Raw genomic sequence first — 19,377 nt, forward strand, 5'->3', positions numbered from 1 at the left:
CCTCATCCTCATCTCTAAGGCGGAGGGGAGAGTGCTGTCCCAGAGGCTTTCCCGGGATGCCCCAGGTGAAGCGGATCTGCTCCTCCTCCCGGAGCTTCCTGCGTCTCTGCCTGTTCTGCTTGGGCCTCGCACACAGGACTCGGGGCCTTTCCTTCTCTGTCTCTTCTTGCATTCTCGGCACCATGGAGGTTTCACGTCATTGCAGCTCCAGCTCCGGCCTCAGAGTCTGGCAGGGAAGAGCCTCTTGACGTTTCCCAAGAGGAGCACCGGGCAGCGTGAAGGAGGAGGGATGGGCAAGAAGGGACTCGGATGAGCAAGAAATCTAGACCTTTTCCCTGTACTCTGAGACCTTCAGCCTTCTCTCTCCTAGCCTTTCACACCCCTGTCACAACCCCTGCTCCACCCTACTTGCAGGTGACAACTGAAAAGATGCAATAAACCAGATGTGTTCCCACAGGGTTAGTAAGCTATGGTGACCAGGCGGTGTTTTGCAGGTGACAAAGCTCTTTCACTTCCATTACCATCTTTTTGGAATGGAGTAGCGTGTCTCCATGGTTGGGTGGGCAGCCCGTGCTCTTCTCATGGTACAGATAAGGAAACTGAGAGTCAGAGAGGTCAAGATCAAAGTTCAAGGTCACATGGTTACTAGGGACCCAGTGAGAATGTCAGGCCCAACTGTCTGACCCCCCCACCCCTACCTCCTGTTTCATGCCTCTCTCGGGCTTCCTCTCTCTGAAGTGATGCAAAGTTAATAAGGCTAAAAATAATGACAGGAGAGAGTCGCATTGACATCTCGGATGTGAGCTGGCACTCCGGAGCCTCAGATGGGAGCGCCACCCAGCCCACACTTCCTGCTCACTCGGGAGACAGGCCCCGAGTCCTGGAGGAGAGTGGGCCCTGCACAGCAGAAAGGGAGCTGAGTCACGGCAAGCCCGACTGTCTGAGCAGAAAGAATGTCGTGGGTGGTCGCATCCCAGACAGAAGATGCTGGGCCAGATGGAGATGCGCCTGTGGACGGGGATCCGCTGGGCCTGCTGCCCACTCCAGGGCTGCTCTCTTTTGACTGTTGGGGTGGCAGCAGCCAGGGCCACGGGCAGCTCAAGGAGGCCTCGGACCTCTCAGTGGGGACACGTCTGAGGGTGATCGGAGGCCACAGAGGGCCACAGTGAGAGACCGGAGCACCCAGAGGAGCAGGCACAGCCACGTTCTGGGAAGGAAGCTGGGGCAGTGACAACAGTGTGGCCCAGATGCTATTTATACAGCACCCATCTGGTGAGCGTTCTGGGTGCTTCCTGTCAGGCGCACACTGAGACGTGGAGGTGCTCAGGCCAAGGGAAAGGATTCAAGGATCTGCTGCCCTGATGCCGAATGACCCGCCCAAGTCCTGTCCAAAGTCGCCCACTGGCACCGAGGGTCATTCTGCTCTGTAATCATCACCAGGGCAGCTGCGAGATTCTGTGCCCCGTGTCAGGCATTTCTAATCTCGAGAACAATCCAGCTACGCGGGTATCTTCATATCCATCAAGATGTGAGGAAATGGGGATTTTGAAAGATGAAGTAATTCATTCCGGGTGGACCTGGGCACTGAGGCTGGCTGACCCACTCATGGCCTCGGCTGGGATCGCACAGGGTGGGTGGCAGGCTGCGCTTCACACCCTGAACTCCCACTCGCTGTCTCCTTCCTGCTCCGATCCTCACTTCCTGGGGGGAAAGAGCCCCGGAAATTCATCCCAGAGAGAAAGCCAAGATGACTGCTGCTCTCACTGGCCCAGCACTGAGATTTTATGTGGCTCCAGTCCCCGGAATTTGTAGGCAAATGTTATCCTTTTGTCTTTGGCAAACCCCAGCACACATTCCATATTCACAGAGTTAGGACGCAGAGGACTGGGGACACAGAGGCCTGGGAACTCTCCTGCCACCTCCGACTTCCTCCGTTCTTTCTCTGCCTGCCCTATTCTTCCTCATGAGCACACCCAGGCTGCCTGTGTGACACTGCCGGGTCTGCAGCCTGACAAGGAGCTGGGTTCTCTGCCCTCCTCCCAAAAGTCTGTGGGTGATCGTCAGGATTTGGAGAAGATCGGGATTTCATCTGTCCAGGTCAGCCTTCCACACTGCCTTGGATGGCAGACAAACAGGGACAGAAGAAGGTCTCAGAGGTCCCCTGGGCGCATCTGTACACACAAATGAGGGAGAATGTCACAGATCCACCAATCTAACCATATCTGGCAGAATCCCTGGAAACCCAGCACTGAGTGTTTGCAACTTTAATCTATCTGAGAGGAAGGAAGGAAGGAAGGAAGAACAGAGAGAGAAGGGGAAGAAAGTAATGCAAGCGATTAGCATTTGCTGACTACTCCTGGGTGCCTCCGCCGGTGGTGGGTGCCTGGAGACCAGAGTGAGAGACAGAATGTTTTCAGTTCAGATTCGTCATGAAACAATGTGCGACTCTTGGCAATCATCTCCCTCCCTGGTCTTTTTTTTTTTTTTTTTTTTTTTAAAGTGCATTCTAAACTTCCATCTGGGCTGAGCACCTAGAGATACAGTCTTCCTAGCCCAGTGCTTCCTCAGTTCACACTCAGGAGCGGAAGTTCCAGGCTGAGTTTGCCCTGGAGCTTGGTGCTGGTGCAGATGGGGAAGGCCTCTGGTCTTCTCCTTCTGGCCCAGTGTTCTTTGTTCTTAAGCAGGACAAGGACCCAGTGAGGTATGGGTTAGTGTTGGCCATTAGACTAGGCAGGCGGCCATATGATAATTGGTAGATCTGAGCCATCAGCAAAGACAGGGGAATTCAGTGGGTGAGTGGAGTGACCAGAGAAGAGGCCGAGAGGCAGAGGGAGGAGACGTGATGTGCAGGGAGGCTGAGGGGGACACTTTCAGAGCTGTGTCTGTGTGGAAGGTCTTGTCTTCAGCCAAGTTTCTTTTTTTTTTTTTTTTTTAAGAGAGAGTGAGAGAGGAAAGAGAGAGAGAGAGAGAGAATTTTTAATATTTATTTTCTAGTTCTCGGCGGACACAACATCTTTGTTGGTATGTGGTGCTGAGGATCGAACCCGGGCCGCACGCATGCCAGGCAAGCGCGCTACCGCCTGAGCCATATCCCCAGCCCCCAGCCAAGTCTCTTGATATGGCCAGCTTGCTTTCTTTAGAGCAAGAGTATTTGGCTGAGGGCAATGGAATGAGGTGGTTATTACGTTCTGGGGATTTCCATTCTAGTCCTGATTCATCCACTAAGGGACTCTTACCTTTCCCTTTCTCTGCTCCTCTGCACAATCAGGCCTGGGCAGGGGCCTGGTCAATGATGCTCTTCCACAGTAGCATCGTGCTCACTGACCTTGGCACTCTGCAGCAAGCCTGGGATCCCTTATGGTCCAACTTGCTTTGCCATGATGATTGCAATACCTCTGGGCTACCTTTCAGGACCCAAGTAGTTTTCAACAAAGGAAGCGAGCCTGGAGCTGGCTACTTGCTCTCAGCCTCCACTTACCAGATGGCCTGGGTACGCGCTAAACTGCCTGGTTCCCTGCTGTGGGTTTCAATATGGTTTGTATCCACTAAAATTCATGCAGAATCTTGGTTCTTAATGTGATGGTGAGAGGAGGCAGGGTCTTTGAGAGGTGAGGAAATGAGGTTCCCACTCCTGTGAATGGATTTCTCCAGGACTGGATTATTTCCTTCCCAAGTGTGGTTGTAAAGCACACTCTGCCTCATCTCGGCCCCCCTCCACACATTCACACACTCCTCTTAGCACCAGCCTCTTGTCCGGCTTTCTTTGCCCTGAGACAAAGTAGCATTAGAAACTGATCAGACATGGCCTCCTGATCTTGGACTTTGAAGCCTACAGAACTGTGAGCCAAATAAATTCCTGTTCTTTATCAATAATCCACTTTCAGGATTTTTTTTTTCCTTAGTGACAACACAAACTGAACTAAGATATCAAACTGAGATGGTCTCTGCCAGTGCCCACTGTCATTTGTCCACGGCCTTGAGAACCACCTAATTGGGAATTGACCTGGTTCTCTGAGGTTGTCCCTAATCCTGAGAGGCTCGAATCTCTTCTAGAATCATCAGGAAGGTGCATAGGAGAGAGAGCAGGACATGGCTTACATGGCTGCAAGGAAAGCAAGATCTTTAGGATCTCTAAGAAGACAATGATGACCAGGCTTCTTCTTCTAAAAGCTTGTGCCTTGCAAACTGGCCTTGGTGGTGCACACCTGCAATCCCAGCCATTTGGGAGGCTGGGACAGGAGAATTCCAAGTTTGAAGCCAGCCTTAGCAACTTGGTGAGGCCCTACAAAACTCAATGAGACTTGCCTCAAAGTGCAAAAAGGGCTGAAAATGTGGCTTAGGGGTTACGCACCCTTGGGTTCAAAGCCTGGTATTAGAACAAACAAACAACACAACAGAAAAACTTGCGCAGTGTGTATACAGAATGCTGTATTTGTGCAGTATTAGAAGGCAAGAAAGAAAAAAAGAAAAGGAGAAAAGAGAGAGAAGGAAAAAATGAAACAGGAAAGAACTTGAGGGAAGAAAGTGAAAAGATGGAGGAAGGCAAGCAAGGGTGGAAGGAGGGAAGGAAGGATGCGGCTGGAGACAGAGGGTGTCAACGGGGACACGGTGGCCCTCCTGTGGGCTCCCTGTCAGCAGCAGGTGCTCAGGCGGTGTCCAGGCCACTCAGTCGCGCTGCCCCCTCGCACAGGCTCCACGGGGTGATGCGGCCTCCGTGGGGGAAGAGTCTCCTAACCTTGGAGCTGGTCACCGCCTTTCAGCACACAGTGGCCCTGTCTCTGGAGGATGCTGGAAATGCAATCGTGGCCACAGGTTCCCCTTCCAGTACTGCACCAGGAAAACCCACCAGTGTGCTTCGCTGTTCCATCGCTGGCCTCTTGTCCTGCCCAAGGGCTTGAACTTCTCAGCAACCTGGAGACCCCGGCGGAGGAGGGCCCAAGTGCACACTCCCAGCACATCTCCCAGTGAGGCCCAAGAGGCCAGGTGTGGTGGCTCACGCCTGTGATCCCAGTGGCTTGGGAGGCTGAGGCAGGAGGATTGAGAGTTCAAAGCCAGCCTCAGCAGTGGTGAGGCACTAAGCAACTCAGTGAGACACCCTGTCTGTAAATGAAATACAAAATAGGGCTGTGGATGCGGCTCGGTGGTCAAGTGCCCCTGGGTTCAATCCTAGTACGAAAAATAAAAATAAAAAATAAAAAGCCCCAAACAACCCAAACACATGGTAGGGAAGCAGAGACTGCGGAATGATGAGCAGAGCCCGTACAAAGTTCTTTCAGAATTTCTACAGTTTTGTTTAAATTACCATAATGAACCTCTTTTAAAATAATAGGATCCTGAGTTTCAGCATCACACAATTACAAATGAAAATCGAGCTTCATCACTTCACCTTGAGCAAGTAATTGAACCTTTCAGAGCCTCAGTCTTCCTCCTTTGCAGTGGGGATCATGCTGAGAATCTTGCACAACTGGTGGGCGGAGGCAAGAGGGACAGGTGCTCATTTGCTCAAGACCATTCAGCGAGGAGCACTGAGACATATAGAGTTCTAGAAAATGATCAGTTACTTTAGAAAGAAAAGAAAAAAAAACACATGTTTTATGTGCCAAATACACTTGGAAGGAGGTAGAAATAATTGCAGTCAAGGAGCCTCCAAGATGCTGATTAATTGGCTGGGAAGTGTGTGGCATCTTGCTAGCCTCTCTTCCCTACAAGTCCTCTGGTCACTTGGGAAAGGTCACTACCACTGTCACAAGTGGCAGATCACTCAGTGCCTTCCTTTCACCTGGCTGGAGACTTGTCACTCTGGAACCTCCGGGCGTGTGACTTCTCTGAACACATCCAAGTGTCATCCTTATGATCTGCTTTCATAATGTGTAGTCTTTACTCTCTTCTGCACATTTTTTTGTTTCCTTCCCTGAAACATTGAGAAGTATTTTTGTATTCTTCTATTTCCTGCCTTTTTTTTAAACCAATTTTTCTAGGGATAATCAGCTGTTCCTACCATCTGGCCATAGTCTCGAGAATCAGAGAAGAGTTTTTAGTGATAGAAGTTTTAGAGCACTTGTCAGGTACGCAGGCAGGGATCAGGGGGCCAGTGGGCTCCACGCTTGCCCCTGTTGGGTTGAGGTGTTGTTTAACATAGGACAGGAAGTGAAGACAGGGTCAGACAGCTACTTGCACAGGGTGGACACACTCACACAGGTGCACACAGCCAGCCGGAAGTACCACACAGACTACGAAGGAGGCCGGCCAGGCTTCTAATTCTGTTTCTACCACTAACCTGCAGGGACATAGTAGAAATTACACAATCCGAGAAAGTGGATTATATTATTCCAATTTTAGAAATGAGAACACTGAGGGGCAGAATTATTTTTGCTCTGAACACCACATTTCTATTATCTTGAATAGCAGATATTCAAATTCAGCCCCCACCCCCACCCTTGCCCATCTCCGATTTAACACTCAAATTTACATGGAAGGGAGGAACATTCATATGGCTGACTTTCACTCCACACCTGGGCTGTTACACCCCTGACACATCCTCCCTGCTCCTCTGGTATGCACCTGGTCATCAGAAAAGAGAAGTCTGGCTTGTTTACTTCATTTATACCTTCCACCTGTAGGTATTCACCTCGCCTTTCATACAAGATCTCTAATCAAATGTATTTAGAGTTAACCCTGTACCAGGCCTAACTTGGTACACTTGGGTTTAAAAAGATAAAATTTCTGCGCATCATGAATTTACAGTGTCATGGGCATTTGGGAGAAACGGAACATAAACAGACCATTCAGGAAGATAAATTCAGATAAATTCATATTATCATTTCAAGTAAATAAATGGGGGATGTGATTCACAAATAGCATTAAGGATAGAGAGTGGGGAAATTATTTTGATAACTTACTTATGAAAAAATTTCTCAAGTGATAACAGCTAAAGTGGAGGTTGGAAGATTAGAAAGAGTGAGTAGGATAAGAGTCTGGAACAGTGGTCCAGGAAGTGGACAAAGCAAGAACAGAGACTGGAGAAGGGAAGGAAAGAATTCTGTTCAGAGGACGAAGAAAGCACCCTGTGCTGCTGGACCTTGGTGAATGGGGGTGGGGGTGGGGGAACAGCAATGCTGAAGGGGTCGTATGGGCCTGGTAGACAGGGTGAAGGGCAGGGTTTCAATTATATTTTAAATGTAATGGGATGATAGGAAGTCATAAAGTCCAAGACGTGAAAGATCTGATTTGTGCGATTGGACACACCCACTCTGACTGCTGTGTGAGGACTTCTCAGGGACAAGGAGAAAGCAGAGAGATGTTTGGAAGGTACTGCAGACAGCAAAGGGAGGCTGGTGGCTTGGGAGGGGCAGGAGAGGCTGGGGACCTGGAGGGCTGGCTGCCAGGTGCATTTTAGAGGAATTCCACAGGACAGGTGGACTGGACATGGGGAATGGCCCAATCTTCCCATAGAGATCACAGTGAAAGGTGCAAGTAGGTTAAGATGCACAACCATGGCAAGGTGGTCTGAAGGGGTGGGGCACGGAAGGGCTCTGTAAAAGGGACTGAGAGGGCAAACCAGGAGGAGGGAGAGCAGGAGGTGCAGGGGTCACAAAAGAACAGAGAGGGGGAGGAGTGGCCAACAGCGTCCGAGGACAGTGGATGGTGCAAAGCCCGAGAGAGTGGTTTGGATGAAGGAGGAGGGGTGAAGACAGTTCTGCTCTGCTAAGCAAAAGTGCAATGGAGAGGGGTCGTCAGAGCGTGGGGACCGCGAGGAGCTTGGTTTTGAAGGGAAGGGGGTGAGTGTGGCAAGGAGAGGAGGCCCAGGGCCTGGGCAGGAGGACCCAGCGTGGCGTCAGAGCCGAGTTCCAGAGGAGGTGACCACCTGGCAAATGGGCCGGAGAGAAGCGGTGGATGGACTGTCTCCTGATGCTCAGGAACCGGGATCCCAGCACTGCCGGCCTCTCCTCCTGGGAACATCTGTTCTCCCTCTGATGTCTTTGCACCCTTCCCTCCTTCCTCTCCTCCCTCCCTCCCTCCTTCTCACCTCCTTTGTCATCAGACTCTGTTGTTTGAAGTGATTGCCCAAGGCCAGGTGTGGGAAGGAGGCACCTGATTAAATCAAGGTGCCCTCAAGTGCTGGTGGTGGAGACTCCCCACGCTTCCTGGGGTGTTAGTACTCAAAGAGGGCCTATCAGTAAACCAGCACTCTAAAAAGTCGTGGGTTCTTGAGATGCTGGGAGAAGGAGTTATGAAAAATCTAGCAGGGAGGGCAGGGTGATCTTGAGTGATGGATGACCAGAGCATATCTGAGATGGAGCTTGCAATCTGCCTCCAGGCACATCCGCAGTGCTGGCCAACTCCCAGCCCAGGCCTGTCATTTTAAAAGCTGCTGCTAGAGATTCCTTAACCACAAAATGTGTCTTTAACACTGGAAGGATCTCACCCAATATGTATTTGATCCAGTATTCTGGATTATTATTATTATTATTATTCTGCATTCTTAAAAAGTAGGGATGGGGAGGGAGGGTCCAAAAGCAATACCAGGAAGCCTTACATGAGAAACAGGAGGATTCCATTAGGAAAGAGCTCGGTATCACCCCCCTGGGACAGCACTGCCTCATTCTTGCAGGAGATTCCATCTTTGAAATGTCTTCTGCACCAAACTCCCTCCCACTGCCCTCCCCTGAAATTTCACAGCTGTGAGACAGAGGGACTTTGAAGGGCGGAAAGACAAGGGGATTTTTTTTCCCCTTCCTTCATGGTCATGTTAACCACAATTTCCCAAATGGTATTAATAAACCTTTAAACTTCAAAACCCTAACTTGACATTTCTACATCCTTTCCATTGTTTTCATGTTTTTGTTTCATGAAATGTCTTGCCCAAATGATTTCTGTGATACGTGCGGGGCTCAAATGGGTTTTCAGAAACGTGTATGTGTGCTTGAGTTCAGTAGGTGCCCTGGAAGTATTGGGGTGCTGCTTTTTATTCTAGAGATGGGCATCTAAGGGTGTGAGTCCAAGGTTGGAACTTTGACTCCACGATCAGGACATCAGACGATGGCCGTTATTAGGAATTGAGTAACAGTATGCCCAGTTCCAGGAAGGGAAAGAGGAGGATCAAGGAGTTGGAAGAAAGAGGGCAGATGAGTGGCAGAGGCTAAGGCTAACGGGCTATTAGTGTCCAGGCAACTGAACAACCTCCAGGCTTTCCAGGAAGGCAAGGAGTCGAGCTCGGAGCATCCAAGCACAGGGGATGGAGTAAAGCAAACACAGAACACACGTCAACAGCAGTGAAGGCCGGAGGCACTCGGGACCTTGGAGAGCCAGGAGCTTCCATCCTGTTGTCAAGCACCCGGTGACAGGTCCACAAGAAAATAGCCCCAGTCAAATGGCCAGGCAAGTGCAGGGGCCTCGGAGCTTGTCGGCAACTGGTGCTGGAGTCTCTCCTAGGAAGTCCTTTGTTGGCGAAAACCGTGGACCCCAATGGAAGTGTGGTGACATTGATTCCAAGTGACAGTGTAAAGGTAAAATTTCTAAGCTGATTCTAAGCTGCAAAAGCCTGAGTTAAAGTGTAAAAGCCTGGGCATTGTAAAGTTTCTAAATTGCAAGGCTTGGGCTAAAAAGTAAAGACTAGGTATTGTTAAAATTCCTCTGCTACCCCCGGAACCTGTAATCTCTGTAGCTGTTAGGACAATATTGGAACTGACCAGTAAATATTTCCATTGATTCCCTGGTTGTCTAATAGCTAAGGGCTCTGAGTAGCCCGGCATGTAGGCATCCAGGCCCCAAAACCAATCAGTTTAAATGTGTACCCTGCTTAGGAATGACCAGTCACCCCTGCCCAGACTGTTCCCGCCAATGAATGTACTAATCCTGTCTCAGAGTTGTTGTTCAATTTTCCCGCGCCTCATGATGATTTGTTCTGATGTATGCAAAGCCCCCCACCCGCCCTCTCCAAAAAGTGTACTTAAGCTCTGCTTGACCTCTGCTCTATCTTCCTGAGTGAGCCTGAAACCTCAGCATGCTGAATTAATAAATCCCTTATGCCAATTGCATGAAGTCAGTCTCTTGTGTGGTCTCTTCCTCCGACTCTCCACCGGACCCTTACAACAGTGAGATGGGGACTGGGGAAGAAGGACAACATTGCCTACCTGTCCTAGAGACAGGTAGCTGAGGGAGACACTCTGGAGGCATCTGTGTCCATCCAGAAGAAAATGGCTATTTCTTCACTTGGGGAAAACTGAGTGAGGGTTGCAGGATCATCGCAGGGTGCTGTTTACAGGGCGTTTAGCAGCCCCTGCATCTGGCTTCCACTCCACAGTGAGCCATCTGGGGCTGAGAGGCAGAGCCTCTGAGCCCGGGCAGCACGGGTGGCACTCTGCCTCCTCCACCTATGCCCACGTGATGGGCAGTTTCTTCCTTTCCAGGCCTCTGTCTCCTTATGTGTGAGAACAGCCTGGTCATCCCTATTCGTAAGACTAGCCAAGAGATTGCACTGAGAATCCTGCCACGTGTTTAAGACAGTAGTGGGCAGCGGAGACGGTGGCTCCACTGTGTGACCTCTGAGGGGATTGTGATTGGCTAGTGGAGCTCTGTCAGCTCCCAGGCCCAGCCGGACCACTCCTCAAGAGGGTCAGGAATTCCCTCCGTGATTCTGTGCCCTTTGGGCCTGAGAGTTCAGAGACACAGAAACAGGTAAAAGAACAGGGAAGTCCCTCATTTTCTAGAATGAGCTCTTTTGCCTGCTTCTGCTGGCTCTCTGAGTCCCACCCTCCCCTCCACCTGCCTGCGAGGGTAATCAGGCCTACTTCTGGCTTAGTTGCACCCCACGGGCATTTTCCCACCGTCCCCAGGTTCCCTTTCTAGACCTGACTCTCCACAAGGAACCTCTACCTACCAGATCTTGCTGTTCTACCGGGACCTGGGATTCATCCTTCAAAACTGGGCTCTATGATTTGGGCTACAGCAAAGCCAGTCTCGGCAGGCCAAGAACCCTGTCAGGATGAGCTTCTTACTGCCGTTGGCCTGGCATGGATGACTGTTGTTTTAGGGTCTTTAGCTCACCAGATTGCGAGACTTCCACGGCCGTAAGGGCATTCTGTCTCACCCCTGCTGGAAGGCATTGGTTGAGTGGATAATTGGCTGAGTGACTGGTCCTAGGTGGCCACGACATCATACTCCTCAGTGTGATTCCCAGACCACCTGCCTCCGCATATCAGTGGGGAGCCTGTTAGAGCCTCACCCCAAAGCTTTCCTTGGGTGGGGCCCTGATATCTGCCTTGCTAATGAACTTCCCAGGTGATTACAGTCCTTCTGATACTGAGAATAACCACTGTAGTAGACAGAGGCAGAGAAAGCCGCGGAGATTACAGACACCTTGGCGCAGGCCCATTGCAGACTGGGTGGGCAGCACCGTCGGACCATCTTACTGTTGAACTTCGTCATTGACAGTCCAACAGGTGTCCGAGTGATGACATCACACCATCCAGAAAGGCTTAGATCTGTAGTCACTAATCACTCTTTAGGGAGGAATAATAGTATATAAATCCTTTTAGGAAGGATTCCATCCCAGACTGGAAAAGCTAGAATTTTTAAAAAGCCAAAGAGTAAAGAATCGGATTATTTGGCACGTTAATGCACCTGAAAAACTCTGTGGGTAAACTTCGTGGGAAGTAACTAACACACATCATAGATGTTAACTTCATTTCAGGAAGCTCATTTTTGCTCTTGCCATCCTCAACAGTGCCCCTCAGCCACCAAGCCAAACAGGACCTATGGGACCTGAGGGCCCAAGTGTTTTGGTGGCATGGATCAGGGCTGGGATGGGAAATGCAGGGCGTTCAGAGATGCGGACCTCACCTCCTGCTCTTACTCTCCTGGGATCCAGAAGATCCCTTAAGGATCCACTTCTTCCACCCTCCAGTGACAGGTGGAATCTGAACTCCGGGAGTCCTCCTCATCTGTGGCTTTATCTGCCTGCAATCGATCACACTCTGAAAATAAATCACATGGAAAATTCCAAAATATAAACACCTCATGAGCTTAAAATAACCTTGTTACAGCATATTGCTACAGTTGTTGTATTTTATTATTAGTTATTGTTGTGAATGTCCTTTTGTGCCTTACACATTAAACTTCATCACAGATCTGGAAGTATAGGAAAATACATAGGATGCTCTGGGTTTGCGTGTTAGCCAAACATCCCCTGGTGGCCTTGTAACATATTCCCTGCAGATGAGGGGGACTACTGTGTGCAGTTGTTATGTGAATCATGTTTAGTAGTAGTTAAATGCCAGGTACTTTATATGTATTGTTATTATTAAAAAGAAATTATTTCCTAGATGAGAGAACTGAGATTTGAAGAGTACAAAGCCTTCCCGACAGTTGTTAGATAGCAAGTATTGGCATTCGACTTTGATTCTGGCTTGGCTGCGATGACATGTGGAAAAACGTGCAGCTCTTGGTAGGATATTGATGAACTTAAGTCCTTCCTTTCCCATAGCTCACAGAATTCTCAACTATAAAGCAAAATGCTTGGTTCATCTCAGATCTCTTTCCAAACATGGTCTTGGCTGCACTACCCAAGCAGTCTGCGTCTCACTCGCCTGAATTCTCTTCATCTGGTAATACTAAATAAGTCTCAGGCACAGGTGACTGACATGGTGGGAAGGGCCAGCGGCTGGAAGCTTGACCTCAAAGGTGACCGGGATCAAAGTGGATGCAGGCTTTGTAGATCAAAGGCGTCGCCTCCCCCATGGAGCAACCAGAGAGCCCGTGTCAGGGCAGCCTGCAAGCTCAGGCCGCTGGAACACCACGCTCCCATCAGTTCATGTTCCTAATTAGTCAGCCAAGTGCATCAGCTGAGCTCCTGGGTGGTCTGCATGTGACTCTCCAGTTGCTAATCATTGTTGGAGCTCTAAGGGGGAAGTGCCTGTGTCTCCAGGGCAGTGGTCAGCCCAGCCGGGGAGAGAAAGGTCCTACTGTCCATCTAGGGCTGTCGATCCCCATGGTCCCTGTGCTGTGGAAGGCTCCTTTGTCCCCAGGAGCCTGCTTTTAAATTAGCTGTTGGTTTTCTAACTTGGGCTTAAAGAAGAGATGTTAGTTCCCCCAGGTCACTTTGACCTCATGTGTAAGTTTTCTGGTTTTAGCCAAGAGCATAACTTTAAAAGAGCTGTTCCACCGAGAACCATAGTAGGAGACTCCCACACAGAGTGGAGAATAATTAAGACTCGCTGTTATTGAGAACTTATCAACTGCCAGAATCTGACACCTGTCAGTCTAGTCCTCACAAAAACCCTGCTGGTGGGAATGGCTATTCCCATCTTATTGTTAATAAAACTGAGGCTCAGAGAGATAAAATGACTTGCACAAGAACACATAGCTCAGAAATGGAGAAACAGGGATTTCATCAGTCCTTTCAAATCTGGATCTGCATCCGTTATATAGTGCCACACTATTAATGTGTGACAAACAGAATCTCATTGACAGTCAATAAGCAACATTCGTTTTGGCTCTCTAATCTAAGGGGAAGGTGGGAGGTCCTCTTGGTTAATACTGGGCTCTGCTGATTGGGACTGGGCTCATCCTATGTTTTGGTCAGCTGCTGGGTTGGCTCGGGTAGGCTTATTGGCATGATCTTGGTTGGGACAATGCTTCTCTGCTCCATGTGTCTCTCAGCCTCCAGCATCCAAACTGAGCTCATTACTAGGAGGTGGCAGAGGTCTGTGGGCAAGAGCCTAGGTAACTGGACGTGGGTTTGGATCTGTCCCACTACCACACCGACCCCATTCTAGTGGAAAACACAAACGATATATTCAAAGTTAGAGAAACAGATTCTATTTGTAGAGGGGAAGGAGCTCTAAAACCTAGGTGATGTTTAGATGAACAGAGGATATTGATGTGGTTCCTTAATGCAATCATTTGACAACAGAAAAGGTAATCTTTCCACATATTCCAATGTGCTACTTACATAGAACATTAGGGATTTTTATTTATTTATTTTAGTTTTAGGAAAGAAACTAGAACTTCAATCTTGTCTTTCTCTGGATTTAAGTAGCACATACACTTAAGTTGAAAATGTATAATGAAATTCTCCTCAAGTTTACAATTGACGCCTGATAAGAGATGGAAGAAAATGAAGTGTGTGATTCTTGAATGGTGGCATCATAGAGTTCAGAGCGAGATCTTTACATTCACAGAAGCACTGCCATGGCTCCTTATCTGTTTTAAGAACATATGCAAAGCCTTCTTTGGAGTATTTTGGAACGTTACCCATCTGGCCCTGTCTTCTCTCCAGTCTCACCTCCCAGCAGGTGCCTTCGCCGGCTTCCTCCCTGCAGCTGCAGTGAGTGGCTGGTGTCCCCAGCGCCGCCTCCCTCCTGTCTCCATGGCTTTGTGCATGCAGCTCCTCTCCTCTGAAGTGTCATCTTGCTTTCTTCCGTGGCTCCCTCTGACTTGCCTTCACAGCTCAAGGGCTCTTTCCTGATCACACCCCTGACTTACAGCCACCCCCATCCCAGTGTGCTTGGCATCTGCCACCTGCTGGTCCCCTCTAGAGTGAGTCCCCAGGACAGGGTGGCTTTCCTCTCTGTATTTCCAGTGCCTCCCTCAGGGATAGGAGGTAGGAACTGCTTTGTTTCTTTGTCAGATAAATAGACATGCCAATTAACCATCCACCTGCTTAAAATGTTATTTATTCTTCAAGGAAGAGAAACTTATAAATAAGTAGGTTTTAATTTCACAACTGTTTGTATAATTTGGCAATTAAATTTTATTTTCCTTACTTATTCCATCCCATGATGGGTGGCAGGGACCTTTCTCAGCAGTTGCACATGTTGGGTTGTCTGGAAAGACAGACAAATTCCACAGAGACGCCTTAGCCAGCAAACAGAGCGTTAAGCTGTGCAATGTGGTTCCAGGTCGGAACCCCCACCAGAGTCCAGAGGGACGGGATTGTGAGCCGTGTGGGCCTAGTGTGCCTTCCAGCCCAGCTCCATCCTGTTTGTCTCCTCTCTGGGTCTGCTGAGTATTGGGGTATTGGCTGTCCATTCTGGAACACAGCCAGGACTGGAGCAGGGTGTGCAGTTTAAAGAATGAGGGTGTGTGGAGGTGCAGGCATTCCAGTAACTAGTCCTGTTCCAGAGGGTTTACTGGAGAGGTGCGATAGAGTGCAGGGTGTCAAGGGTACAGGAAGGGAAACCCAATGAACAAGTGCTGAATTATTTGAAAATTATATGTATGTTTATACACACATATTATAGTCTAGTATATGTGCATGCAAAGAAACATTTATTTAACATGTAAATGTGGATTTAAACAGATACATTTATCTTTCTAGTTTTGTATATTTTCATGCATATGTGTATATTTCAGTATGTTCACATGCACATGTATATGTATGTGTCAATGTGGCATGCTTATTACATGCATGCTATTTATACATAGCTCTAATTGACGTTCCACAATGTAGTAAGGCTCATAAATATGTAATAATTTACATGTATATGTACTTGTGTGTATATATGTGATGTAGCAATCTGTGATTATATGAGCAAGCATGCACAAGTGTTTTTCTACATATACAGAAATATAGACATACACAATTGCATGTTGCCTTATCAAGTCATAGACTTAAAATTTATAATATGGATATTTTTGTACAGGAAACATATTAAGGAAGAAATTCGAGTCTGTGTTTAACATCTTTTTATATTTCCAAGTGTGTCTGGGCAAGTGCTTTGCATATAGCAGGCACTCATGAATATTTCTGTAGATTATGTATTTCAAAATGAACAGAATTTGGAAAGGTAATCTTAGTTGCTGGAACAAACAAACCTAAAACCTCAATGGGACTCAGTAGTCCTGGGTCTTTTCTGCTCACCATGGTGTCCTTAGCAGTGCCTGGTCCCAATCCCTTTCCTGGATCCTGTTTTTACATAAGCATGGTGTATCAGCCGGCTCCCAGATTCTTTGTTCATGGTTACATGCTTTGCCTTTTTATTTTTGGCAGTCCTTAAATGGACACCAATACCAGCCTTGCAAAGTTTTTAGCAATGGATTTGCATGAACAATGACAGAACTTTGGAGCTCAACTGCTATCTGTGGCCAATGATGCCATCAAAAACTCCTCCCACCCCCTCGCACTGATCTCTTCAACCTCAGCTCCTGGGGCTTATGATGAGGAGAAGTTGTGAAAGCATCAGTCACAGATGCTCACTAACCAGCCATTACTGCCACACTGTGCTGTTGGCGGGGGTACAGAATCAAAGCCAGAGGCAGGAGAAAGGGGATTCCAAGCCTGTGTTGTTGATAACCTGTTCTTTCCTTTAGAAAGCCACTTGGCTTTTCCTCATATGTAAGATAAAGATTATGGCACTGCTTTACCTACCCGCAGAGACTTGTTAGAGCAATCACATGAGATCACTTATAAGCTCTGCAAAATGCAAATTGATTTTGTTGAGATGATAATAGTAATTCAAGGATTTTCTGCTGCTTGGGTTTTTGAGATGTAGTAGTGAGGCAAGGCAAGTGCTTAAGCAGTTACTACTATAGCAGTAAACCTTAAACAGCAGCAACACAACTGGCAGTCTTTGGTGGTTGGTAAAAATAAGCCCTGGGCAGAGGTGATAGAGCCTTGACTTGAAGGGCCAGAGAACATGGTAGAATCCATGGAGGCTTCACAAGGAAGCGTGAAACAATAGATTTTTGTCTACAGGGAAGAGGTGGTGCAATGACCCTAAAGATACAATCCCCAGGCACCCAGGATAGACTCTGGTGCCCAAGCAGATGATGAGGGTGAGTTTACCATAGTGGGCATCTGGTAGGTGCTGGGCTAGATCAAGAATTCTTAAGCTTTGGTCCATGAACCTTCCAAGAATTCAGGAGTTTGTAACTAAGCAGGGGTAATACTATGTCTTAATTTTCACTCACCTCCAATTGAAATTTACTATATTAATTGTAAACGAGGGGACAAGCAATAGCTGTATTTGCAGTAACTATAAAATCAACAGATATTGTGTATTTTCATATTCTGACAGTTTTTGTAAAACAATATTAATATTCATCACAGCTTCAAATTATGATATTTAGAAGACCACTGTTGGATTTTTAAATGTCATGTGTTAAAGAAACACAAATAGTACCTTATTTTAATATGAATAACTATTTCAAGATGATTCCAACATGATTCCTTTAAAAGTATCTCCCCCCCACTTTTTTTTTTCTTTGCACATTTAAAATATTCTGAGAATTGTTTCTTAACCCTTCAGTACATTACCAAAGGTGCTTAAGACATAGAAATAGCCAAAGATATGCTGGGCATAACAAAGGAGTGGCATCATTCAAGATGACTGAGGGCAGCTGTTTATTGAGCCAACATGAGGTCATACTGTGCATATAGGATAATATACATAAGGAGGGCAATTCTTTTTCTTTTAAAATTTTATTAGTTATTGATGGACCTTTATTTATTGATTTGTTTATATGTGGTTCTGAGAATCGAACCCAGTGCCTCACACATGCTAGGCAAGTGCTCTTCCACTGAGCCACAACCCCAGGCCAGAGGGCAATTCTTGTAGGAGAGTCTAGAAGTTAGAATTGGGAGTAGGTGGGAAAGTGGTGAGTGGAGTCATCAATTTAGATTTGTGCTCAGGCAAGATAAGGGTGTTAGCAATGACCATGTGGGCTAGACTGAAAAGCTTAAAGGAATTTGTTACATTTATTGTAGTAATAATGACGGTGTGGACAGTCAGCATAATTGGGTGTATTTGCCCTAGACACTACACTATGAATGTTACTCGAATCACCCCATTTAACTCTAATTTCCCAGCTCCCATGCTCTTATTACAAACTGAAGCCCAGATCAGTATATTAATTTTCCATAAGTATGCAAATGATCGAGCTAGAATTTAAACCCACAGAGTCCAAATATTGTGATCATGGGGTTGATCACAATCGCCAGAGTTTCCTTAAATGTTGACTTCTCATGCTGACAACAGACAGGTATTCCTAGAAGCCTGGAGCTCAGGATTCATTCCTAATGGCAGTGCAGTTCCCCCAGCTTAACTTCCCAACTCTAAATGTTAATGAAATAAAAATGTGGCAAACCATGTATTGATTGATCCCCAAAAAGGAAAGGAGTCATAGCCGCAAACAGAATTCCTAGGGGCCAACTCAGTCCGCCTGGTCTGGGTTGTTACTGCCCCCAGAGCCTCTGGCTGCTGCTCTTCAATGTGCCTTGACAGAGACCCTCTGGGACTTCATTGGCTGCATTCCTAAGTCAAGGCAGTGTGAACCTTGGAGCATGTTGGGCGGATTGAGAGAGTTATTGGAACTGACTACCTAGAAGCCTTGACCTACTTTGTGTATGGAGGAAAGGGAGAGCTGAGTTTCTGTGTACAATAGAAATCAGAGGGCAATTAGTTTGCAATTATTTTAAAAAACCAAAATTAAAACAACAAAACAGCATCTTGGAATGATAGCATATACTTCAAATTTAGCACCATCTCCTTATCCCATCTCTTTTCTACACAAAGTTTAAGAGAGTATGAGCTACTGGCAAGGAGGGTGGTCCGGAGGCCCCCATCAGCCCTCTTGAGTGAAGCAAGGCACAGCCTCTTGTCTGGGATCCTTCTTACCTTGGGCAGAAGTGAGCCCATGCCCAGGGATAGGAATGGTATGGGAACAGCTCGAAGAGCCTTCTCTCCAACTTCACTGAATGCTTGAATTCTTTCTACCACACTTTTGTACCACTGATCAAACAACATCTAAGTTCTTTCAGTGCCATGAAAGTTGCTACCTCCAAAGGTAGCCAGTATATGGTACTCTTTATCAGTAGAATATTTTTTCTTCATGTGAATTCATATTTCTCTTGAAATATTCCTCTCTAGCATGTGTGATGACATCTGAGTTAATAATTTTAAATATTTTAAAAATATTTTAAGAGTGATGGCAGAATATATTTGTGGGTAACTGAATCAATTAACTGAAAAATCATGTAAGGTTTATGAATCTCCACTCACCTAACAACACACACACACAGTCATATGCACACACATTAACATACTCCTTAATTATTACTACTTTAGTTAATTTAGTTCTTACTTGATTAAACACATAAGTCTAAGAACATTAGTTTAATTTTTGTGTAACTTAATCTCATAAATATGCCTTTTTTCCTTGTTTTTTTAATATGAGCTCAATTTTGAGGGAAAAAAATTCCTCTTAGGGCATAGGATGCAGCAAATATTGAATTCTTTTCCTCAGGTCATATATTATGTTTCCATTTAATCTTCTCAATGACAATATGGATAAATAGTCTTCTCCCAATTTTACAGGTAATAAAAGCAGGACTCAAAAAGTCTTACGAGAGACATACATCCCAGTAACTGCAAAAGG

The sequence above is a fragment of the Urocitellus parryii genome, chromosome 12 (assembly GCF_045843805.1).
Source record: "Urocitellus parryii isolate mUroPar1 chromosome 12, mUroPar1.hap1, whole genome shotgun sequence".
Lineage (NCBI taxonomy): Eukaryota > Metazoa > Chordata > Mammalia > Rodentia > Sciuridae > Urocitellus > Urocitellus parryii.